This window comes from Chiloscyllium punctatum, chromosome 15 (genome assembly GCF_047496795.1).
Source record: "Chiloscyllium punctatum isolate Juve2018m chromosome 15, sChiPun1.3, whole genome shotgun sequence".
NCBI classification, from domain to species: domain Eukaryota; kingdom Metazoa; phylum Chordata; class Chondrichthyes; order Orectolobiformes; family Hemiscylliidae; genus Chiloscyllium; species Chiloscyllium punctatum.
Window position 1 is genome coordinate 69,055,536 of NC_092753.1, and position 25,218 is coordinate 69,080,753.

The 25,218-nt window shown below is 41.5% G+C and overlaps 1 pseudogene; it reads left to right on the plus strand.

The window, feature by feature from the left end:
- LOC140485857 (NXPE family member 3-like) overlaps positions 1-21,856 on the plus strand; it is a 36,600-nt pseudogene extending 14,744 nt beyond the window's left edge.
- Positions 21,857-25,218: the final 3,362 nt, after the last annotated feature.

Sequence of the window (25,218 nt, forward strand, 5' to 3'; positions counted from 1 at the left end):
TCATCAGTCATGATTTATTGAATGGCAGAACAAGGAGCCATCTGGTTCACTCCAGCCCTGAATGTGCTCTTTAACCAAACTATATCAATGACTCTGTGTCTTTTAGCTTGAATTACAAAAGGGCACAGAATTAACCTTTCCAATTCTGGTTAAAAAGCAACACTAGATAGCCTTGATTGACATCCAGGTGTTTCAATATAATTTGCAGCTAATGAAATATTTTGCAAGGTGGTCATCACTGTAATGCAATGTGTGGAAATGCAGCAGACAATTTAGTGCATCATAAAGAAATTAAATGCACTGAGCTAATACCCACAGAGCCTGTGCTATTACTGCTGATTGAAGGACACTGTTGACCAGGATGCCCGGGTGAACTCCTAAGCCCTTCTACAAAGTAGTAAGGTGGGATCTTTTGTATTCACCTGGGAGGAAGGATAAAGCAATGTTTGGTTTATTACAGCTGAAAGGTGATACTTCCAACTGTGCAGAACATTCTCTGCCAAGTCACTGTCCGAGTCGTTCAACCTAGAATTATTTTTATCAGTCTTTTTTGGCAACCCATGTACGTGTTTCAAGAGACCGTGTTATAGCATGGAAACAGTCCAATGAATCCATGCTGAACATTATCCCAAACTAAACTAGTCCCAGCTGCCTGCTCCTGACCCATATCCCTTCAAACCATTCTTGTTATAGTTACCTAAGTGTCTATTAAACATTGCAATTGTGTCCACACCCACCAGTTTATTTCACATGCAAACCACCCTCTGTGTAAAACAGAATTTGCCCCAAAGTCTTTTTAAAATAGCTCTCCTCTCACTTTCAAAGTCTGTGCCTGAATCTTGAACTTGCCTATCTTTGCGAAAAGGCACCTACTATTAACCCTATCGATACCCCTCATGATATTTCAACTTCTCCAAGGTCACCTCTCAATCTCCTATGCTCCAGTGAAAAAATCCTGGTTTATCCAAACTTGCTTTATAACTCAAACCTTTTAGTTTTTCTGCATTGTATGTTGCTTTGACATCATGAAGTGCCTTTATGGTTTTCCTTCACAACATTTCCGAGCCTTAGTCATTTTCCTTTTGCCATGGTAACCAGAACTCAATTTAAAAGTAACAAATAGCCCACATCTTCCAATCACGGTCAGAATCCTTATTCCTGACAAACCCAACATTCCCAGGGTTTTTTCAACTGAATTAAAGTCCAAACAAAGAGACCATCGTCAGACTGGATCATCAGAGAAACTGTGCTCTTTACTGCAGTAGGTGTTGAACTCCAGTTAAGTACCACAGTTCAACGGACCCAGAACTAATTAGTCAGTGACTTAGAAAAGTGGGTGAAGGTGGTGAATTTTCAAAGGGAGTTGTGATAATTTATAATTTGGTTGAGGTAGGCTAATTAAAAGCTTTGAATTAATCTCTGCAAACACTTTAAATCATATGCTATAGAAGATGTTCCATCAGTTATTGAGTTAATGAATGAAATCAGACTTTATTCAGTATAATAAAGTAAATTAGCATAATCATCTAACAACGATGTAAGGAACTAATAAAAGACAAAGAAGTTATACTTATCAGACATGCAAGACAACGTCAATACTGGCTTCAAATCCCAGCCAGCAAACAAGAACACATTTCCTCCCTCAATATCATTCAATCTGTCCATGAGTTTACACGTTTTCTCACTCTAAGATGATCGATTGTTTTAGAGTGTTTCTGTGATGTGTTTATGGGAGGTGTGGTGGCCCAGTACTGAGCACTGCTGCTTCACAGTACCAGGAAACCAGGTTCAATTCCAGCCTCAGGTAACTGTCTGTGTAGAGTTTGCACATTCTTCCTGTGTCTGCGTGGATTTCCTCCAGGTGCTCTGGTTTCTTCCCACAATCCAAAAATGTGCAGGTTAGGTGAACTGGCAATGCTAAATTGCCCATAGTGTTAGGTGCATTAATTAGATTAGATTACTTACAGTGTGGAAACAGGCCCTTCAGCCCAACAAGTCCACACCGACCCTCCAAAGAGCAACACAACAAGACCCATTCCCCTACATTTACCCCTTCACCTAACACTATGGGCAATTTATCATGACAAATTCAACTAACCTGCACATTTTTGGACTGCGGGAGGAAACCGGAGCACCCGGCAGAAACCCATGCAGACACAGTGAGAATATGCAAACTCCACACAAACAGTTGCCTGAGGTGGGAATTGAACCCGGGTCTCTGGTGCTGTGAGGTAGCAGTGCTAACCACTGTGCCACTGTGCCACCCATTAGGTGTAAATGTAGGGAATGGGTCAGGGTGGGTTATTCTTTGGAGGATCGGTGGGGACTGGTTGGCGAAAGGGCCTGTTTCCATACTATAGGGAATCTAATCAAATCATTTGTTCTGGACCAGGCCAGACTCTCTCAGAATCGTTAAAGAAGGTAGACTAGACTCTAACCTTTTTGTATTTGAAAGGCAGATGTGTAGTGGATAAGCCAGGAGTGATGCAGCTGTTCAAACCACTTGGCTATAAGCAAAACAGAATTTATTTAGACATGAAGAAAACAAAACAGAATTTAAAATAATCCAGCTATTGGAAAACTCAACCGACTCAATACAGCAACTTAACTGAGGGACTATTCCAATTCCCGGAACACCTCACAAACACACCCCTTGACAGTAGATATATTCAAACACATAGAGTCATAGCGTCATAGAGATGTACAGAGAATTAATAATTAAAATGAATAATCATGCAACTTTTATTCACTTTGGATTCTTCATTACTTATCCATTAGTTGCAGACTAATTGACAAGCTTCTTCTAATTTGTCACTTGTTGCTGGTCAATGCTTATTAATATTTCTAGTTTGACAGTGTCCTATGCGAATTAAGTGCTGTAATCAAAACGTATTTTACATCAGTACAAAACCTTCTCCTTTCAGATTAGTCAAATTAAATCAGAAAGCAAAATCTGCAAGCCCGCTCTACAACAAGTGGTTGTGTGAAAGAGCAAGGTGCCAGATGGGTGAGGGAACAGATTGTCATGTGGGGGAGGGGGTAACATGTCAAGGGATATCAAATCTTGGGTTGGAGTGGGTATTGAGTCTTGGGAGTGAGGGGCAGGAGCAGTTGCCTGAGCTTGGCAGGGAAGAGGTTGGCAACTGTCAGGTTGTGTGGTGAAACAAGAGCAGTCTGGGGTGGGGACGTTCTTGGTGTTCAGTGAAGGGATTATTGTGTTGGATGTCCAGGGTAGAGTAGGCCAGTATGAGTGTTTGTGAACCAATCTAAGTGGTTGACCAAGAGTTATGGGAGATTTCAATCCTCTAACCTTTCATGACTAACAGTTAAGGTAGAACAAAGCCATCTGAAGTGCCCATCAGAAATTTCAACTTTCCATGAGATTCCCACATGGTCAGTACATTTGGGCGTCTGAGAAGTGTATCTTTCTGAGTTCATCCAGACTCTCACTGTCTGCTCACTGGAAGATCTGTGCCAATCAGTTTTTGGCCCGTTGTGGCCATTTAACTTTACAGCTTTACTTTTCTATGTCACACTTTCGTGAAAATAAAAAAAAAACTTTATTTTGTGATTCACTATTGCCCCTGAAACTATGATGAGCCAAATGAAAAAAATTTGGAACGACCTCCACCTCAGATGCAGAGCATTTTGTTTGGGTCACAGTTCATGTGCTTTTCTTTTCAGGCATAAATCTTGGAGGATGTGTCTCCAGCAAGCCCTTGCTTTCACCGGCTGGATTTTATTATCAGGACCAGTGGATGTCAAGAAACTGTAATGTTCAATGCTTCAACACTCCTGCAAATATTACAAACTGTCTCCGTGGGAAAAACGTTCACATTTTTGGAGATTCCACTATACGTCAGTGGTTTGAATATTTGACAGAATTTGTATCAGGTGATGTTTATCCATATTTCTCATGGATTTTGAAATAATTTGCTTTACATGTTACATATAATCATCTTTTTTTAATTCCCAGGCATTTATGCTTTCCTCAACATTTGTAGTCAGTCAGCATTTTGACACAGCACACTTTAAACTGCAGTGGAGCAGCTTACATTTGTATATCATCTTTATTGTAATAAATTGTTCTGAAGTAGTACAAAATTACGAGCGTAATAAAACAAAATTAGATGTCAAGCTCCATCAGCAGATATCAAGATAGATGGTCAAATAAGCCAAGTATGAGGGGCAACTCAAAGGAAGAAAATGAGGTCAAGTGTCAGGGATGCTTACAGATTGAATTCCAGATCATAGATGACTAAAGCCCTGACCATCAATGGTGCAGTGAATAAATCTGGGGCTGCTCTAGCACCCGATAGTGATAGGGGTACAGACATCTCAGTGCTGGGGTGATAAGAAATAAGTTATGACGAGATGTAGAAGACAGTTTTAAAATCAAGGTTTTGCTTGAGCATGGGCCATTGCAGGTTCGTAGATGCAATCAGTGATTAGGATTTGCAGCAAATAAAGTCAAAGGCAGAAGCATATTTCATTACTTCAGTCTACGAATGGGGTTGGTAGGAATAAATTTGAATGACCTTGTGTCAAGGTCACAATAGCAATAATGAGGGTCTCGAGAGTAGCTGAGCTGAGGCAGGGGCGATCTCAAAAAAGTAGAAGAGATAGGAGCTGGAAGAGGCCATTTGGCCCCTCGATCCTGCCTTGTCATTCAATAGGATCATGGCAAATCTGTCACAGGCCTCATCCCCTCTCGTGTGCCAGCTCCTCATAGCCCTCAACTCCCGAATGTTTCCAAAATCTATCCACCTCCACAGTAAAATCTTTCAGTAGTAATGGACGATAGCTAATTCCAAACATTGCCTACTCTCTGGGAGAAATTCTTTTGCACCTTTTCTCTCCACGCGCCCTTATTCTGTAGCAATGTTCCCGAGTTCAAGATTCCCCCATGAATGGACACACCTTCACATCATCTACTTTCTCAAGCCCCACCAGAATCGTGCATGTTTCAATAAGACTGTCCTCATTCTTCTGAACTCTAATGAATGAACACCTAACTGGCCGTTCTTGATGTGTCAACCCCTTCCTCACAGGACTCAGTCGAGTGGATGTCTTTTTGACTGTCTCCAATGCCAGTACATCCATTTTTAAAAGCAGGATGCAGAATGATACATACTACTCCAGGCACATCCTCATCAACACTGTATACTGTAAAAAGACTAATTTTAAATTTCAAACCCCCCACAACACAGGTCAAAATTCCATGAGCTCTCTTAATACAGACTGAACCCGCATTATAAGACCTTGTGTTTCATGCACAAGAACATCCAGATACTCCTGAGTTGTACATATTTAGGTTCTCTCTCTATTTAAAAATGTCTGCATTTTGATTCTTCCTCTCTGCATGACATTGGACATTACTGGATTCATCACAATCTGTCATTCTTTGCTCACTCACTCAACCTGAATTCAGAAAAGACGTTTGTAATATTTTACAGTGTGTCTCATATCAGTGGTCGGGGAAATAATGGAGAATATTTGGAAGGAAAGAATTAATCTATACCTGGAAAGGCAAGGTTTGATCAGGGAGAGTTGGTGTGACTTTGTCAGAGGGAGGTCATGCCTAACAACGTTGATTGAAGTTTTCAAGGTGATGATCAGGTTTGTAGTGGAGGGTAATGCAGTTCATGTAATTTATATGGATTTCAGCAAAGCCTTTGACAAGATCCCACATGGGAGACTTAGAAAGAAGTTAAAAAGCACATTAGATTCAGGTTAACTTGGTCCTTCAGATCAAAAATTATGTTTGGGTAACGTTTGTACAGAAATCCTAACTATTCCTTCATCACCAACACCGATATTCTTGAAGTGGGTTCATGAAAGGGATTCAAGTTACCTTGGCAAGTTGGATCAAAAATTGGACCTGAGTGTAAATCACAAAAAATTGAATTGCAGGTGCAGCAGGCAAATTCGAAGGCAATTGGAGCATTGTCCTTCAGTACTGGAGGGATTGAGTTTAAAAATGGGAGTTTATGCTGGAGCTGTATAGCGTGCTGGTGAGGCCACACCTAGAGTAGTGTGTGCTGTTTTGGTCTCCTTATTTGAGAAATGATGTACTTGTATTGGACAGGTCGCAGAGGAGATTCACATGGTTGATTCTGGAGTTGAGAGGGTTCGCTTATGAGGAGAGATGGACTAGAATGGGACTATACCCAGTGGAATTTAGAAGAATTAGGGGGGATCTTATAGAAATATTATGAAGGGAATAGATAAGATAGAAGCAGGGGGGTTGTTTCCACTGGGGGTGAAACTAGAACTAGGGGCATAGCCACAAAATAAAGGGGAGCAGATTTAGGACTGAGTTGAGGAGGGGCTTCTTCACCCAAAGGGTTGTGAATTTGTGGAATTCCCTGCCCAGTGAAGCAGCCGAGACTACCTCGTTGAATGTTTTTAAGGCAAAGTGATAGTTTTTTTGAACAATAAAGGAATTCGGGGTTATGTGAACAGGTGGGTAAGTGGAACTGAGTCCACATAAAGATCATAATACCATAAGACATAGGAGCAGAAAGCACCCCATCGAGTCTGCTCCACCATTTAATCATGGCTGGGAGGTTTCTCTACTACATTCTCCCATTTTTTCCCGATAACCCTTGATCCCCTTGATACTCAAGAACCGAACAAAGTCAGCCATAATCTTATTGCTTGGCGGAGTAGGCTCAAGGGGCCAGATGGCCTACTCCTGCTCCAATTCCTTATGGTTTAATGTTCTTACATAACTATCTCATTGCACTGACTCTGACTTCTTGTGCATCACCATTTCCCTTTGCTGCACCAATTGTCTAGTGCGTTTGGCCTTGAATTCTGGAAGTTACAATTTCACCCCCTCTGTCTTTCTTCCCCCATTTTTACCTTTGCAGAGTCCTTCCCACCTCTTTGACTCAGTATTTGATCATCATTATTGTAGCTCAGAACCATCAGCAAAAAACAGCAGCTGCCAAACAGCCTCCACATGAAGACACAAAGTTATATGTCCCCTCAGTCTGCAGACAACATTCACAGGGCCCAGAGGCGATCTTCCTTAAGGTCATTTCATCCAGATGAATGGAGCACAGTGCCAACACCATTCTTTGACTGTAAATTGGTTGTTGATTGAAAAGCATACAACATCTGTTTAATCCCTGGAACCAATATGGTTTTTCTGTTTTTTCTTTCTTCCCACATTCAACATTAACTCAATGTTATACTGCAGTGGGTATTAGGGAAAGAGAATAGGCATTAAGGAAGGGAAACCTCTTGTTTCATTCTTGTAGCTCAGACGCAATGACAGTCAATCAGACAGATGACGATTTAAAAACCAAAAACAAATGTGAACGCTGGAAATCAGAAAGAAAACCAAAAAATGCCAGAAAAGCTCAGCAGGTCTGGCAGCATCTGTGGAGAGAAATCAGAATTATCATTCCAGGTTGAATGACACTTCTTCGGGACAATGGGTTCTGAGGAAGGGTCACTTGAAACAAAATGCCAACACAGGTGATAAGTCAAAGTGCCAATTTATTTGGGAGTTGATATTCTGTTTCCAGTGAGATATTGCCCATGCCACCTGTTTGTCGTCACATTCATTACTTTTCCATTTCCTCCCACTATGCCAACTATAAGGGACTCCTCGATGCTGGCAGTGAGTGACGTGGCACACACCTGGAGTTTAAATGTGTTGTCAGCAACAGGAAACGTGAAGGTCCAGGCAGTGGTGAGCATGCCCTCTGCTGGTCAGGACAAGCTAGCTCAAGGGTGGCACCGAGTAAAGTCATGCGGATATAGTGAGGTGAGAAGTGAGGAATTGCATGAGATAACTCGCAGAGCTCATGGAGAGAATGAAACTACCTGAAGTTTACCTTTGGGAAAATTGAGCACTTAGTCTTCAATTTTAACATAATTTGAGGTACACTGCTTTATTTTGTCATTTATTTCTGGCTTGTTACTACTTCAGAACAATAAAAAAGAGACATTATTGTTGCATTACAAAATTGTTTATTCTGCACATGATGGTACAAAATTGCATTTCGACCTATCAGTCTTTTTAATGAATATAACGCAAACAGCTCCTCAAAATGCTCAAGTTAAACTAAGACTTACTGTGCGGGCCCCCTTACAAATGCCCCATTCTAAAGAAGGTTCTGAAAATCTTGTCCCATCCACCAATACCCTCCCATGTTAAGCACCCTCTGGCTTGCTTATCATCAACAGAATTCTCTGCCTTGCGTGTCTCTGAATCTGTTAACTTACACAACTGCTGAGGTTGAATACTTTTTAACCTTGCTCTTTATATACTGACCTGACTGCTTTCTCATCTCAATTGCTTAACTGCCCAAGAATTCACCCACCTACTTCCCTGAGTGTTTCCTGGTGCATCGAATGGCTTACTGATCCTAATTATTTAACTTGGCTGCTCACTTGTCTTTTCTGACTTCCCATTGTTGGATGAAACTGATGGTCCCGCAGTAAAGTAGGATAAGAGCTGGGAGTATCCCCAAGTTAAAGCGCTAATATTCTGAGTGTTTTGTCTACTTTGGTCTGTTCATAATGATCAATGGAATGATAAGTCAGTGTCAAGTTATGTGTAATTCCATCTTCTGTTTTAGGTCTGAGGAAGTTTGATCTTGGCAATTCTAGGAAGACGGGGCCACATCTCGCTTTAGATATAGACAACAAGATCAAGATGGAATACTATGCTCATGGCTCACCGATCCAAATCTTCCCCATTTCAAATCAGGACCTGCCATTCATCGCAAATAAACTGGATGAGATTAAAGGTGGAAAGAACACTGTTATAGCCTTCACCATTTGGTGTCATTTCAACACTTTCCCAGTTGAACCATACATCCGCAGGCTCCAGAATATCCGCAGGTCAATTCTACGATTGCTGGAAAGGAGCCCAGATACACTGGTTATAATAAAGACTGCCAATGTCCAGTCCCTTCCAGGGGAGGTCAGTCTCTACAACAGTGATTGGTATTCCTATCAACTTGACTTCGTGATGAGAAAGATGTTTGAGGGCATCAACGTGGCGTTTGTGGATGCCTGGGAGATGACAATAGCACATTACCTTCCACATGAATTACATCCCAAAAGAATTATTATAAAAAATTAAGAACATGTATTTCTTTCACATGTGTGTCCTTTATGAAAGGGTTAAGCACTGTTTTTTAGATTGAAAATGACAGCCATGAGATTTATGTTGTATGACTAAATGAAAAGGTTACAAGCATGTCCTTCAAGAATTTTGGAAGCATGTTTTTAGTGATTTTATTGTAGTATTTTAAATATAGATCTCCCAGCAGCAATAATCTTTTAAAAAAATGGTTCTATGCCAAGTTGGGTGGAATATTTTGTATGCTATAGCTTTTTATTTGTTCTGCAACATTGAAGGATATTATGTGCAATTGTGGCTTCAGTTTGGTTACAAATAACAGCAGGTTATTTCCTGACACCTTCAAGGGGAATGCTGAGTGGCACTGGGTAAGATGGCCAGTTATGTAATGTGGTAAAAAGAATGACTGCAGATGCTGAAAACCATTCTTTGACTGTAAATTGGTTGTTGCTTGAAAAGCATACAGCATCTGTTTAATCAATGAAACCAATGTGGTTTTTCTGTTTTTTCTTTCTTCCCACATTCAACATTAACTCAATGTTATACTGCAGTGGGTATTCGGGAAAGAGAATAGGCATTAAGGAAGGAAACCTCTTGTTTCATTCTTGTAGCTCAGACACAATGACAGTCAATCAGACAGATGACGATTTAAAAACCAAAAAAAAATGTGGACGCTGCAAATCAGAAAGAAAACCAAAAAATGCCAGAAAAGCTCAGCAGGTCTGGCAGCATCTGTGGAGAGAAATCAGAATTATCATTTCAGGTTGAATGACCCTTCTTCGGGACAATGGGTTCTGAGGAAGGGTCACTTGAAACAAAATGCCAACACAGGTGATAAGTCAAAGTGCCAATTTATTTGCAAGTTGGGATTCTGTTTCCAGTGAGATATTGCCCATGCCACCTGTTTGCCCTCACATTCTTTACTTTTCCATTTCCTCCCACTATGCCAACTATAAGAGACTCCTCGATGCTGGCAGTGTGTGACGTGGCACACACCTGGAGTTTAAATGTGTTGTCAGCAACAGGAAACGTGAAGGTTCAGGCAGTGGTGAGCCTGCCCTCTCCTGGTCAGGACAAGCGAGCTCAAGGGTGGCACCGAGTAAAGTCATGCGGATATAGTGAGGTGAGAAGTGAGGAATTGCATGAGATAACTCGCAGAGCTCATGGAGAGAATGAAACTACCTGAAGTTTACCTTTGGGAAAATTGAGCACTTAGTCTTCAATTTTAACATAATTTGAGGTACACTGCTTTATTCTGTCATTTATATCTGGCTTGTTACTACTTCAGAACAATAAAAAAGAGACATTATTGTTGCATTACAAAATTGTTTATTCTGCACGTGATGGTACAAAATTGCATTTCGACGTATCAGTCTTATTAATGAATATAACGCAAAGAGCTCCTCAAAATGCTCAAGTTAAACTAAGACTTACTGTGCGTGCCCCCTTACAAATGCCCCATTCTGAAGAAGGTTCTGAAAATCTTGTCCCATCCACCAACACCCTCCCATGTTATGCACCCTCTTGCTTGCTTATCATCAACAGAATTCTCTGCCTTGCGTGTCTCTCAATCTGTTAACTTCCACAACTGCTGAGGTTGAATACTTTTTAACCTTGCTCTTTATATACTGACCTGACTGCTTTCTTATCTAACTGTTGGTTCTCATCTCAATTGCTTAACTGCCCAAGAACTCACCCACCTACTTCCCTGAGTGTTTCCTGGTGCATCGAATGGCTTACTGATCCTAATTATTTAACTTGGCTGCTCACTTGCCTTTTCTGACTTCCCATTGTTGGATGAAACTGATGGTCCCGCAGTAAAGTAGGATAAGAGCTGGGAGTATCCCCAAGTTAAAGCATGAATGTTCTGAGTGATTTGTCTACTTTGGTCTGTTCATAATGATCAATGGAATGATAACTCAGTGTCAAGTTATGTGTAATTCCATCTTCTGTTTTAGGTCTGAGGAAGTTTGATCTTGGCAATTCTAGGAAGACGGAGTCACATCTCGCTTTAGATATAGACAACAAGATCAAGATGGAATACTATGCTCATGGCTCACCGATCCAAATCTTCCCGATTTCAAGTCAGGACCTGCCATTCATCGCAAATAAACTGGATGAGATTAAAGGTGGAAAGAACACTGTTATAGCCTTCACCATTTGGTGTCATTTCAACACTTTCCCAGTTGAACCATACATCCGCAGGCTCCAGAATATCCGCAGGTCAATTCTACGATTGCTGGAAAGGAGCCCAGATACACTGGTTATAATAAAGACTGCCAATGTCCAGGCCCTTCCAGGGGATGTCAGTCTCTACAACAGTGACTGGTATTCCTATCAACTTGACTTAGTGATGAGAAAGATGTTTGAGGGCATCAACGTGGCGTTTGTGGATGCCTGGGAGATGACAATAGCACATTACCTACCTCATGAATTACATCCCAAAAGAATCATTATAAAGAATGAAATAGATGTATTTCTTTCATATGTGTGTCCTTTATGAAAGGGTTAAGCACTGTTTTTTAGATTGAAAATGACAGCCATGAGATTTATGTTGTATGACAAAATGAAAAGGTTACAGGCATGTCCTTCAAGAATTTTGGAAGCATGTTTTTAATGATTGTATTGTAGTATTTTAAATATAGATCTCCCAGCAGCAATAATCTTTTTAAAAAATGGTTCTATGCCAAGTTGGGTGGAATATTTTGTATGCGATACCTTTTTAATTGTTCTGCAACATTGAAGGATATTATGTGCAATTGTGGCTTCAGTTTGGTTACAAATAACAGCAGGTTATTTCCTGACACCTTCAAGGGGAATGCTGAGTGGCACTGGGTAAGATGGCCAGGTATGTAATGTGTCTGTCCCTGTTTCTGAGTCACCAGTCACCCTGTCCCTTACTCATATCATCTACAATGAATGGTTAGGGCAGAAGTTAAGAAAGCGGGCAAGAGAGACTGTTTTGCTTTCTGTTCAAGTCTAAGACCTATTGTGTTCACACTTTATGGGAATATGCAAATATTCAAGGAACCAGGATGTATTACAGATGTGACCAGAAACCAATCGTGTGTGTGATTGCAAACTGATGCTTTGAGTAATGCTGGTTGTTGAATCCTACCTAGCCCTAGTTTGTCCTATACTGTGTATATGTTGTTACAAATATGTTTTGTATTTCAAGTTGCTTGGTGGACTCAAATAACTCCACAGAGGCTGGTATCCTGTCATCAAATCCCCTTTTATTTTCACGTTCACAGTAATTGGCCTGTGAACAGTCAGTTCAGAAGCAGTTCTTTGAGTGAACAGATTGCTTCATACTGGATTAGTGGTGCTGGAAGAGCACAGCAGATCAGACAGCATCCCAGGAACTTCGAAATCGACGTTTCGGGCAAAAGCCCTTCATCAGGAATAAAGGTAGTGAGTCTGAAGCGTGGAAAGATAAGCTAGAGGAGGGTGGGGTTGGGGAGAGAGAAGCATAGAGTACAATGGGTGTATATGAAGGTGATAGGTCAGGGAGGAGAGGGTGGAGTGGATAGGTGGACAAGGAGATAGGCAGGTAGGACAAGTCTGGACAAGTCATGGGGACAGTGCTGAGCTGGAAGTTTGGAACTAGGGTGAGGTGGGGGAAGGGAAAATGAGGAAACTGTTGAAGTCCACATTGATGCCCTGCGGTTGAAGTGTTCCGAGGCAGAAGATGAGGCATTCTTCCTCCAGGCATATGGTGGTGAGGGAGCGGCGGTGAAGGAGGCCCAGGACCTCTATGTCCTCAGCAGAGTGTGAGGGGGAGTTGAAATGTTGGGCCACGGGGCGGTGTGGTTGATTGGTGTGGGTGTCCCGGAGATGTTACCTAAAGCGCTCTGCTCGGAGGCGCCCAGTCTCCCCAATGTAGAGGGGACCGCATCAGGAGCAACGGATACAATAAATGATGTTAGTGGATGTGCAAGTAAAACTTTGATGGATGTGGAAGGCTCCTTTAGGGCCTTAGATAGAGGTGAGGGAGGAGGTGTGGGCGCAGGTTTTACAGTTCCTGCGGTGGCAGGGGAAAGTGCCAGGATTGGAGAGTGGGTTGTACGGGTGCGTGGACCTGACCAGGTAGTCACGGAGGGAACGGTCTTTGCGGAAGGTGGAAAGGGGTGGGGAGTGAAATATATCCCTGGTGGTGGGGTCTGTTTGGAGATGACGGAAATGTCGGCAAATGATTTGGTTTATGCGAAGGTCGGTAGTGTGGAAGGTGAGCACCAGGGGCGTTCTGTCTTTGTTACGGTTGGAGGGGTGTGGTCTGAGGGCGGAGGTGTGGGATGTAGACGAGATGTTTTGGAGGGCATCTTTAACCACGTGGGAAGGGAAATTGTGGTCTCTAAAGAAGGAGGCCATCTGGTGTGTACTGTGGTGGAACTGGTCCTCATTCCCCTACATTTACCCCTACACCTTACACTACGGGCAATTTATCATGACAAATTCAACTAGCCTGCACATTTTTGGACTGTGGGAGGAAACCGGAGCACCTGGCAGAAACCCATGCAGACACAGTGAGAATATGCAAACTCCACAAAAACAGTTGCCTGAGGTGGGAATTGAACGTGGGTCTCTGGTGCTGTGAGGTAGCAGTGCTAACCACTGTGCCACCGTGCCACCCATTAGGGGAATGGGTCTGGCTGGGGTACTCTTTGGAGGATCATTGGGGACTTGTTGGCGAAAGGGCCTGTTTCCATACTGGAGGGAATCTAATCTAATCATTTGTTCTGGACCAGACCAGACTCTCTCAGAATAGTTTAAGAAGGTAGCCTAGACTCTAACTGTTTCGTATTTGAAAGGCAGATGTGAAGTGGATAAGTCAGGAGTGATGCAGCTGGTCAAACGACTCGGCTTTAAACAAAAAAAAATTTATTTAAAGACAAAGAAAACAAAATAGGATTTAGAATAATCTAGATATTGGAAAACTCAACTGACCTCATACAACAACTGAACTAAAGAACTATTCTAATTCCTGGAACATCCCACAAAAACACCCCTTGGCAATAGATATATTTTCAAAAACATGTTTTTACATGCAGGAGTGATTTCAGAGACAAAAGTCAATCAGGGAATATCTGCTGAAGCATGGAACCTTTTGCACTGCAGCAACTTCTGCTACAGCTACAACTCAATCAAACTGGAAAAAGTCCTGAACTGAGAGAATTGACCACTCCATTGCCAATGTTAAAGGAAATAATTCCAGACATTTTGGCACCTCTGCCTTTACAACCTCGCTTGAAAAGTCCCTAAGGACAAAGAAACCTTGTTAAAGTGACAGCATGGTCACCATTTAAAAGAACATGTTAATATTCATAAGTTTCCCTTTAGCTTTGATACCAAAGTCACTAAGTTCAGAATGTTGTTGCTAAGTTCTCAGAAGTCTGTTTGTCTCTGTTTTTCTCATCGTTTATTTTAACCACATCTCAGGAATACAGAAAATTAATAATTAAAATGAATAATCATGCAACTTTCATTCACTATGGATTCTTCATTACTTATCCATTAGTTACAGACTAATTGACAAGTGTCTTCTAATTTGTCACTTGTTGCTGGTCAATGATTATTAATATCTCTAGTTTGATAGTGTCCTATGCAAATTAAGTGCTGTAATCAAAAAGGGTCTGGGAAAGCAACTCTTAGCAGGACTTATACACTTAATGGTAAGGTCCTAGGAAGTGTTGCTGAACAAAGAGACCTTGGAGTGCAGGTTCATAGCTCCTTGAAGTGGAGTCGCAGGTAGATAGGATAGTGAAGAAGGCGTTTGGTATGCTTTCCTTTATTGGTCAGAATATTGAGTACAGGAGTTGGGAGGTCATGTTGCGACTGTACAGGACATTGGTTAGGCCACTGTTGGAATATTGCATGCAATTCTGGTCTCCTTCCTATCGGAAAGATGTTGTGAAACTTGAAAGGGTTCAGAAAATATTTACAAGGATGTTGCGAGGGTTGAAGGATCTGAGCTATAGGGAGAGGCTGAACAGGCTGGGGCTGCTTTCCCTGGAGCGTCGGAGGCTGAGGGGTGACCTTATAGAGGTTTACAACTTATGAGGGGCATGGATAGGATAAATAGACAAAGTCTTTTCCCTGGAGTCAGAGAGTCCAGAACTAGAGGGCATAGGTTTAGGGTGAGAGGGGAAAGATATGAAAGAGGCCTAAGGGGCAACCTTTTTACGCAGAGGGTGGTACATGTATGGAATAGGCTGCCAGAGGATGTGGTGGAGGTTGTACAATTGCAACATTTAAGAGGCATTTGGATGGGTATACGAATAGGAAGGGTTTGGAGGGATATGAGCCGGGTGCTGGCAGGTGGGACTAGATTGGCTTGGGATATCTGGTCGGCATGGACGGGTTGGACCGAAGGGTCTGTTTCCATGCTGTACATCTCTGTGACTCTATGACTCTATCAGTAGAAAATCTTGACCTTTCAGATTAATCAAATACATGTATTTGTAATATTTCTCGAAAAGTGGTCAATTTAGTAAATTAAATCAGCAAAGTCTGCAAGCCCAGCTCGACAAGCAAGTGGGCGTGTGAAAGAACAGGTGACAGATGGGTGAGGGAACAGATTGTCATGTAGGGGCGGGGGTAATGTGTCAAGGGACATCAAATCTTGGGTTGGAGTGGGTATTGAATTTTGGGAGTGAGGGACAGGAGCAGTTGCCTGAGCTTGGCAGAGAGGAAGTTGGCAAATCTCAGGTTGTGTGGCGAAACAAGAGCAGTCTGGGGTGGGGACATACTCGGTGTTCAGGGTAAGGATTATTGTGTTTGATGCCCAGGGTAGAGCGGGCCAGTATGAATGTTTGTGAACCAATCTAAGTGTTTGATCAAGAGTTATGTGAGATTTCAATCCTCTAACCTTTCATGACTAACAGTTAAGCTAAAACAAGGCCATCTGAAGTTTCCGACTCTGAATTAGAGTCAGTGCCCATCAGAAATTTCAACTTTCCATCAGATTCCCACATGGTCAGTACATTTGGACGTCTGAGAAGTGCATCTTTCTGAGTTCATCCAGACTCTCACTGTCTGCTCACTGGAAGATCTGTGACAATCAGTTTTTGGCCCGTTGTGGCCATTTAACTTTACAGCTTTACTTTTCTATGTCACACTTTGGTGAAAATAAAAAAAAAACTTTATTTTGTGATTCACTATTGCCCCTGAAACTATGATGAGCCAAATGAAAAAAATTTGGAACGACCTCCACCTCAGATGCAGAGCATTTTGTTTGGGTCACAGTTCATGTGCTTTTCTTTTCAGGCATAAATCTTGGAGGATGTGTCTCCAGCAAGCCCTTGCTTTCACCGGCTGGATTTTATTATCAGGACCAGTGGATGTCAAGAAACTGTAATATTCGACGCTTCAACACTCCTGTAAATATTACAAACTGTCTCCGTGGGAAAAAAGTTCACATTTTTGGAGATTCCACTATACGTCAGTGGTTTGAATATTTGACAGAATTTGTACCAGGTGATGTTTATCCATATTTCTCATGGATTTTGAAATAATTTGCTTTATGTGTTACATATAATCATCTTTTTTTTAATTCCCAGGCATTTAGGCTTTCCTCAACATTTGTAGTCAGTCAGCATTTCGACACAGCACACTTTAAACTGCAGTGGAGCAGCTTACATTTGTATGTCATCTTTATTGTAATAAATTGTTCTGAAGTAGTACAAAATTACGAGCGTAATAAAGCAAAATTAGATGTCAAGCTCCATCAACAGATATCAAGATAGATGGTCAAATAAGCCAAGTATGAGGGGCAACTCAAAGGAAGAAAATGAGGTCAAGTGTCAGGGATGCTTACAGATTGAATTCCAGATCATAGATGACTAAAGCCCTGATCATCAATGGTGCAGTGAATAAATCTGGGGCTGCTCTAGCACCCGATAGTGATAGGGGTACAGACATCTCAGTGCTGGGGTGATAAGAGGTAAGTTATGATGAGATGAAGATGACAGTTTTAAAATCAAGGTTTGCTTGAGCATGGGCCATTGCAAGTTCATAGATGCGATCAGTGAATAGGATTTGCGGCAAATAAAGTCAAAGGCAGAAGGATATTTCATTACTTCAATCTATGAATGGAGTTTGTGGGAATAAATTTGAATGATCTAGTGTCAAGGTCACTATAGCAATCATGAGGGTCTCGAGAGGAGCTGAGCTGAGGCAGGGGCGATGTCAGAAAAGTAGAAGAAATAGGAGCAGGAAGAAGCCATTTGGCCCCTCGACCCTGCCTTGTCATTCAATAGGATCATGGCAAATCTGTCACAGGCCTCATCCCCTCTCGTGTGCCAGCTCCTCATAGCCCTCAACTCCCGAATGTTTCCAAAATCTATCCACCTCCACAGTAAAATCTTTCAGTAGTAATGGACGATAGCTAATTCCAAACATTGCCTACTCTCTGGGAGCAATTTTTTTGCACCTTGTCTCACTCTGCCCTCTTATTCTGTAGCAATGTTCCCGAGTTCAAGATTCCCCCATGAATGAACACACCTTCACATCATCTACTTTCTCAAGCCCCACCAGAATCGTGCATGTTTCAATAAGACTGTCCTCCTTCTTCTGAACTCTAATGAATGAACGCCTAACTGGCCGTTCTTGATGTGTCAACCCCTTCCTCACATGGACTCAGTCGAGTGGATGTCTTTTTGACTGTCTCCAATGCCAGTACATCCATTTTTAAAAGCAGGATGCAAAATGATACATACTACTCCAGGCACATCCTCATCAACACTGTATACTGTAAAAAGACTAATTTTAAATTTCAAACCCCCCACAACACAGGTCAAAATTTCATGAGCTTTCTTAATACAAACTGAACCTGCATTATAAGGCCTTGTGTTTCATGCACAAGAACATCCAGATACTCCTGAGTTGTGCATTTTTAGGTTCTCTCTCTATGGAAAAATATGCCTGCCTTTTGATTCTTGCTATCAAGGTGCATGACATTGCACTTTACTGGATTCTACACAATCTATCAATCTTCGCTCGCTCACTCAACCTGAATTCAGAAAAGACGTTTGTAATATTTTACAGTGTGTCTCATATCAGTGGTTAGGGAAATAATGGAGAATATTTGGAAGGAAAGAATCAATCTACACCTGGAAATGCAAGGTTTGATCAGGGAGAGTTGGTATGACTTTGTCAGAGAGAGGTCATGCCTAACAACGTTGATTGAAGTTTTCAAGGTGATGATCAGGTTTGTAGTGGAGGGTAATGCAGTTCATGTAGTTTATATGGATTTCAGCAAAGCTTTTGACAAGATCCCACATGGGAGACTTAGAAAGAAGTTAAAAAGCACATTAGATTCAGGTTAACTTGGTCCTTCAGATCAAAAATTATGTTTGGGTAACGTTTGTACAGAAATCCTAACTATTCCTTCATCACCAACACCTATATTCTTGAAATGGGTTCATGAAAGGGATTCAAGTTACCTTGGCAAGTTGGATCAAAAATTGAACCTAAGTGTGAATCACAAAAAATTGAATTGGAGGTGCAGCAGGCAAATTAGAAGGCAATTGGAGCATTGTCCTTCAGTACTGGAGAGATTGAGTTTAAAAATGGGAGTTTATGCTGGAGCTGTATAGCGTGCTGGTGAGGCCACACCTGGAGTAGTGTGTGCTGTTTTGGTCTCCTTATTTGAGAAATGATGTACTTGTATTGGACAGGTCGCAGAGGAGGTTCACATGGTTGATTCTGGAGTTGAGAGGGTTCGCTTATGAGGAGAGATGGACTAGAATGGGACTATACCCATTGGAATTTAGAAGAATTAGGGGGGATCTTATAGAAACATTATGAAGGGAATAGATAAGATAGAAGCAGGGGGGTTGTTTCCACTGTGGGTGAAACTAGAACTAGGGGCATAGCCACAAAATAAAGGGGAGCAGATTTAGGACTGAGTTGAGGAGGGGCTTCTTCACCCAAAGGGTTGTGAATTTGTGGAATTCCCAGCCCAGTGAAGCAGCTGAGCCTACCTCGTTGAATGTTTTTAAGGCAAAGTGATAGTTTTTTTGAACAATAAAGGAATTCGGGGTTATGTGAACAGGTGGGTAAGTGGTACTGAATCCACATAAAGATCATAATACCATAAGACATAGGAGCAGAAAGCACCCCATCGAGTCTGCTCCACCATTTAATCATGGCTGGGAGGTTTCTCTACTACATTCTCCCATTTTTTCCCGATAACCCTTGAACCCCAAGATACGCAAGAACCGAACAAAGTCAGCTATAATCTTATTGCTTGGCGGAGTAGGCTCAAGGGGCCAGATGGCCTACTCCTGCTCCAATTCCTTATGGTTTAATGTTCTTACATAACTATCTCATTGCACTGACTCTGACTTCTTGTGCATCACCATTTCCCTTTGCTGCACCAATTGTCTAGTGCGTTTGGCCTTGAATTCTGGAAGTTACAATTTCACCCCCTCTGTCTTTCTTCACCCATTTTTACCTTTGCAGAGTCCTTCCCACCTCTTTGACTCAGTATTTGATCATCATTATTGTAGCTCAGAACCATCAGCAAAAAACAGCAGCTGCCAAACAGCCTCCACATGAAGACACAAAGTTATACGTCCCCTCAGTCTGCAGACAACATTCACTGGGCCCAGAGTCGATCTTCCTTAAGGTCATTTCATCCAGATGAATGGAGCACAGTGCCAACACCAGTCTTTGACTGTAAATTGGTTGTTGATTGAAAAGCATACAGCATCTGTTTAATCCCTGAAACCAATGCGGTTTTTCTGTTTTTTCTTTCTTCCCACATTCAACATTAACTCAATGTTATATTGCAGTGGGTATTAGGGAAACAGTGTAGGCATTAAGGAAGGGAAACCTCTTGTTTCATTCTTGTAGCTCAGACGCAATGACAGTCAATCAGACAGATGACGATTTAAAAACCAAAAAAAAATGTGGACGCTGCAAATCAGAAAGAAAACCAAAAAAATGCCAGAAAAGCTCAGCAGGTCTGGCAGCATCTGTGGAGAGAAATCAGAATTATCATTTCAGGTTGAATGACCCTTCTTCGGGACAATGGGTTCTGAGGAAGGGTCACTTGAAACAAAATGCCAACACAGGTGATAAGTCAAAGTGCCAATTTATTTGGGAGTTGATATTCCGTTTCCAGTGAGATATTGCCCATGCCACCTGTTTGCCCTCACATTCTTTACCTTTCCATTTCCTCCCACTATGCCAACTATAAGGGACTCCTCGATGCTGGCAGTGTGTGACGTGGCACACACCTGGGGTTTAAATGTGTTGTCAGCAACAGGAAAGGTGAAGGTCCAGCCAGTGGTGAGCATGCCCTCTGCTGGTCAGGACAAGCTAGCTCAAGGGTGGCACCGAGTAAAGTCATGCGGATACAGTGAGGTGAGAAGTGAGGAATTGCATGAGATAACTCGCAGAGCTCATGGAGAGAATGAAACTACCTGAAGTTTACCTTTGGGAAAATTGAGCACTTAGTCTTCAATTTTAACATAATTTGAGGTACACTGCTTTATTCTGTCATTTATATCTGGCTTGTTACTACTTCAGAACAATAAAAAAGAGACATTATTGTTGCATTACAAAATTGTTTATTCTGCACATGATTGTACAAAATTGCATTTCGACCTATCAGTCTTTTTAATGAATATAACGCAAAGAGCTCCTCAAAATGCTCAAGTTAAACTAAGACTTACTGTGCGGGCCCCCTTACAAATGCCCCATTCTGAAGAAGGTTCTGAAAATCTTGCCCCATCCACCAACACCCTCCCATGTAATGCATCCTCTTGCTTGCTTATCATCAACAGAATTCTCTGCCTTGCGTGTCTCTGAATCTGTTAACTTACACAACTGCTGAGGTTGAATGCTTTTTAACCTTGCTCTTTATATACTGACCTGACTGCTTTCTTATCGAACTGTTGGTTCTCATCTCAATTGCTTAACTGCCCAAGAATTCACCCACCTACTTCCCTGAGTGTTTCCTGGTGCATCGACTGGCTTACTGATCCTAATTATTTAACTTGGCTGCTCACTTGCCTTTTCTGACTTCCCATTGTTGGATGAAACTGATGGTCCCGCAGTAAAGTAGGATATGAGCTGGGAGTATCCCCAAGTTAAAGCACTAATGTTCTGAGTGTTTTGTCTACTTTGGTCTGTTCATAATGATCAATGGAATGATAACTCAGTGTCAAGTTATGTGTAATTCCATCTTCTGTTTTAGGTCTGAGGAAGTTTGATCTTGGCAATTCTAGGAAGACGGGGCCACATCTCACTTTAGATATAGACAACAAGCTCAAGATGGAATACCGTGCTCATGGCTCACCGATCCGAATCTTCCCCATTTCAAATCAGGACCTGCCATTCATCGCAAATAAACTGGATGAGATTAAAGGTGGAAAGAAAACTGTTATAGCCTTCACCATTTGGTGTCATTTCAACACTTTCCCAGTTGAACCATACATCCGCAGGCTCCAGAATATCCGCAGGTCAATTCTACGATTGCTGGAAAGGAGCCCAGATACACTGGTTATAATAAAGACTGCCAATGTCCAGGCCCTTCCAGGGGAGGTCAGTCTCTTCAACAGTGACTGGTATTCCTATCAACTTGACTTCGTGATGAGAAAGATGTTTGAGGGCATCAACGTGGCGTTTGTGGATGCCTGGGAGATGACAATAGCACATTACCTTCCACATGAATTACATCCCAAAAGAATCATTATAAAAAATGAAATAGATGTATTTCTTTCATATGTGTGTCCTTTATGAAAGGGTTAAGCACTGTTTTTTAGATTGAAAATGACAGCCATGAGATTTATGTTGTATAACAAAATGAAAAGGTTACAAGCATGTCCTTCAAGAATGTTGGAAGCATGTTTGTAATGATTGTATTGTAGTATTTTAAATATAGATCTCCCAGCAGCAATAATCTTTTTAAAAAATGGTTCCATGCCAAGTTGGGTGGAATATTTTGTACGCTACAGTTTGTTCTGCAACATTGAAGGATATTATGTGCAATTGTGGCTTCAGTTTGGTTACAAATAACAGCAGGTTATTTCCTGACACCTTCAAGGGGAATGCTGAGTGGCACTGGGGAAGATGGCCAGGTATGTAATGTGGTAAAAAGAATGACTGCAGATGCTGAAAACCATTCTTTGACTGTAAATTGGTTGTTGCTTGAAAAGCATACAGCATCTGTTTAATCCCTGAAACCAATGTGGTTTTTCTGTTTTTTCTTTCTTCCCACATTCAACATTAACTCAATGTTAAACTGCAGTGGGTATTCGGGAAAGAGAATAGGCATTAAGGAAGGGAAACCTCTTGTTTCATTCTTGTAGCTCAGACTCAATGACAGTCAATCAGACAGATGACGATTTAAAAACCAAAAAAAATGTGGATGCTGCAAATCAGAAAGAAAACCAAAAAATGCCAGAAAAGCTCAGCAGGTCTGGCAGCATCTGTGGAGAGAAATCAGAATTATCATTTCAGGTTGAATGACCCTTCTTCGGGACAATGGGTTCTGAGGAAGGGTCACTTGAAACAAAATGCCAACACAGGTGATAAGTCAAAGTGCCAATTTATTTGCAAGTTGGGATTCTGTTTCCAGTGAGATATTGCCCATGCCACCTGTTTGCCCTCACATTCTTTACTTTTCCATTACCTCCCACTATGCCAACTATAAGGGACTCCTCGATGCTGGCAGTGTGTGACGTGGCACACACCTGGGGTTTAAATGTGTTGTCAGCAACAGGAAAGGTGAAGGTCCAGGCAGTGGTGAGCATGCCCTCTGCTGGTCAGGACAAGCTAGCTCAAGGGTGGCACCGAGTAAAGTCATGCGGATATAGTGAGGTGAGAAGTGAGGAATTGCATGAGATAACTCGCAGAGCTCATGGAGAGAATGAAACTACCTGAAGTTTACCTTTGGGAAAATTGAGCACTTAGTCTTCAATTTTAACATAATTTGAGGTACACTGCTTTATTCTGTCATTTATATCTGGCTTGTAACTACTTCAGAACAATAAAAAAGAGACATTATTGTTGCATTACAAAATTGTTTATTCTGCACATGATGGTACAAAATTGCATTTCGACCTATCAGTCTTTTTAATGAATATAACGCAAACAGCTCCTCAAAATGCTCAAGTTAAACTAAGACTTACTGTGCGGGCCCCCTTACAAATGCCCCATTCTAAAGAAGGTTCTGAAAATCTTGTCCCATCCACCAACACCCTCCCATGTTATGCATCCTCTTGCTTGCTTATCATCAACAGAATTCTCTGCCTTGCGTGTCTCTGAATCTGTTAACTTACACAACTGCTGAGGTTGAATACTTTTTAACCTTGCTCTTTATATACTGACCTGACTGCTTTCTTATCTAACTGTTGGTTCTCATCTCAATTGCTAAACTGCCCAAGAATTCACCCACCTACTTCCCTGAGTGTTTCCTGGTGCATCGAATGGCTTACTGATCCTAATTATTTAACTTGGCTGCTCACTTGCCTTTTCTGACTTCCCATTGTTGGATGAAACTGATGGTCCCGCAATAAAGTAGGATAAGAGCAGAGAGTATCCCCAAGTTAAAGCGCTAATGTTCTGAGTGTTTTGTCTACTTTGGTCTGTTCATAATGATCAATGGAATGATAACTCAGTGTCAAGTTATGTGTAATTCCATCTTCTGTTTTAGGTCTGAGGAAGTTTGATCTTGGCAATTCTAGGAAGACGGGGCCACATCTCGCTTTAGATATAGACAACAAGATCAAGATGGAATACTATGCTCATGGCTCACCGATCCGAATCTTCCCCATTTCAAATCAGGACCTGCCATTCATCACAAATAAACTGGATGAGATTAAAGGTGGAAAGAACACTGTTATAGCCTTCACCATTTGGTGTCATTTCAACACTTTCCCAGTTGAACCATACATCCGCAGGCTCCAGAATATCCGCAGGTCAATTCTACGATTGCTGGAAAGGAGCCCAGATACACTGGTTATAATAAAGACTGCCAATGTCCAGGCCCTTCCAGGGGAGGTCAGTCTCTTCAACAGTGACTGGTATTCCTATCAACTTGACTTAGTGATGAGGAAGATGTTTGAGGGCATCAACGTGGCTTTTGTGGATGCCTGGGAGATGACAATAGCACATTACCTACCTCATGAATTACATCCCAAAAGAATCATTATAAAGAATGAAATAGATGTATTTCTTTCATATGTGTGTCCTTTATGAAAGGGTTAAGCACTGTTTTTTAGATTGAAAATGACAGCCATGAGATTTATGTTGTATAACAAAATGAAAAGGTTACAAGCATGTCCTTCAAGAATTTTGGAAGCATATTTTTAATGATTGTATTGTAGTATTTTAAATATAGATCTCCCAGCAGCAATAATCTTTAAAAAAAAAGGTTCTATGCCAAGTTGGGTGGAATATTTTGTATGCTATAGCTTTTTTCTGCAACATTGAAGGATATTATGTGCAATTGTGGCTTCAGTTAGGCTACAAATAACAGCAGGTTATTTCCTGAAACCTTCAAGGGGAATGCTGAGTGGCACTGGGTAAGATGGCCAGGTATGTAATGTGTCTGTCCCTGTTTCTGAGTCACCAGTCACCCTGTCCCTTACTTCATATCATCTACAATGAATGGTTCGGGCAGAAGTTAAGAAAGCGGGCAAGAGAGAATGTTTTGCTTTCTGTTCAAGTCTAAGACCTATTGTGTTCACACTTTATGGGAATATGCAAATATTCAAGGAATCAGGATGTATTACAAATGTGAGCAGAAACCAATCGCGTGTGTGATTGCAAACTGATGCTTTGTGTAATGCTGGTTGTTGAATCCTACCTAGCCCTAGTTTGTCCTATACTGTGTATATGTTGTTACAAATATGTTTTGTATTTCAAGTTGCTTGGTGGACTCAAATAACTCCACAGAGGCTGGTATCCTGTCATCAAATCCCCTTTTATTTTCACGTTCACAGTAATTGGTCTGTGAACAGTCAGTTCAGAAGCAGTTCTTTGAGTGAACAGATTGCTTGAGACTCCTGTTTATTTTTTCCTTTCTTCTTTAAATGATGAAGTCCCTGTATACTTCAGTGCCTGAGATGCAGGAATGGTGTATTAGACTGTAATTGAAG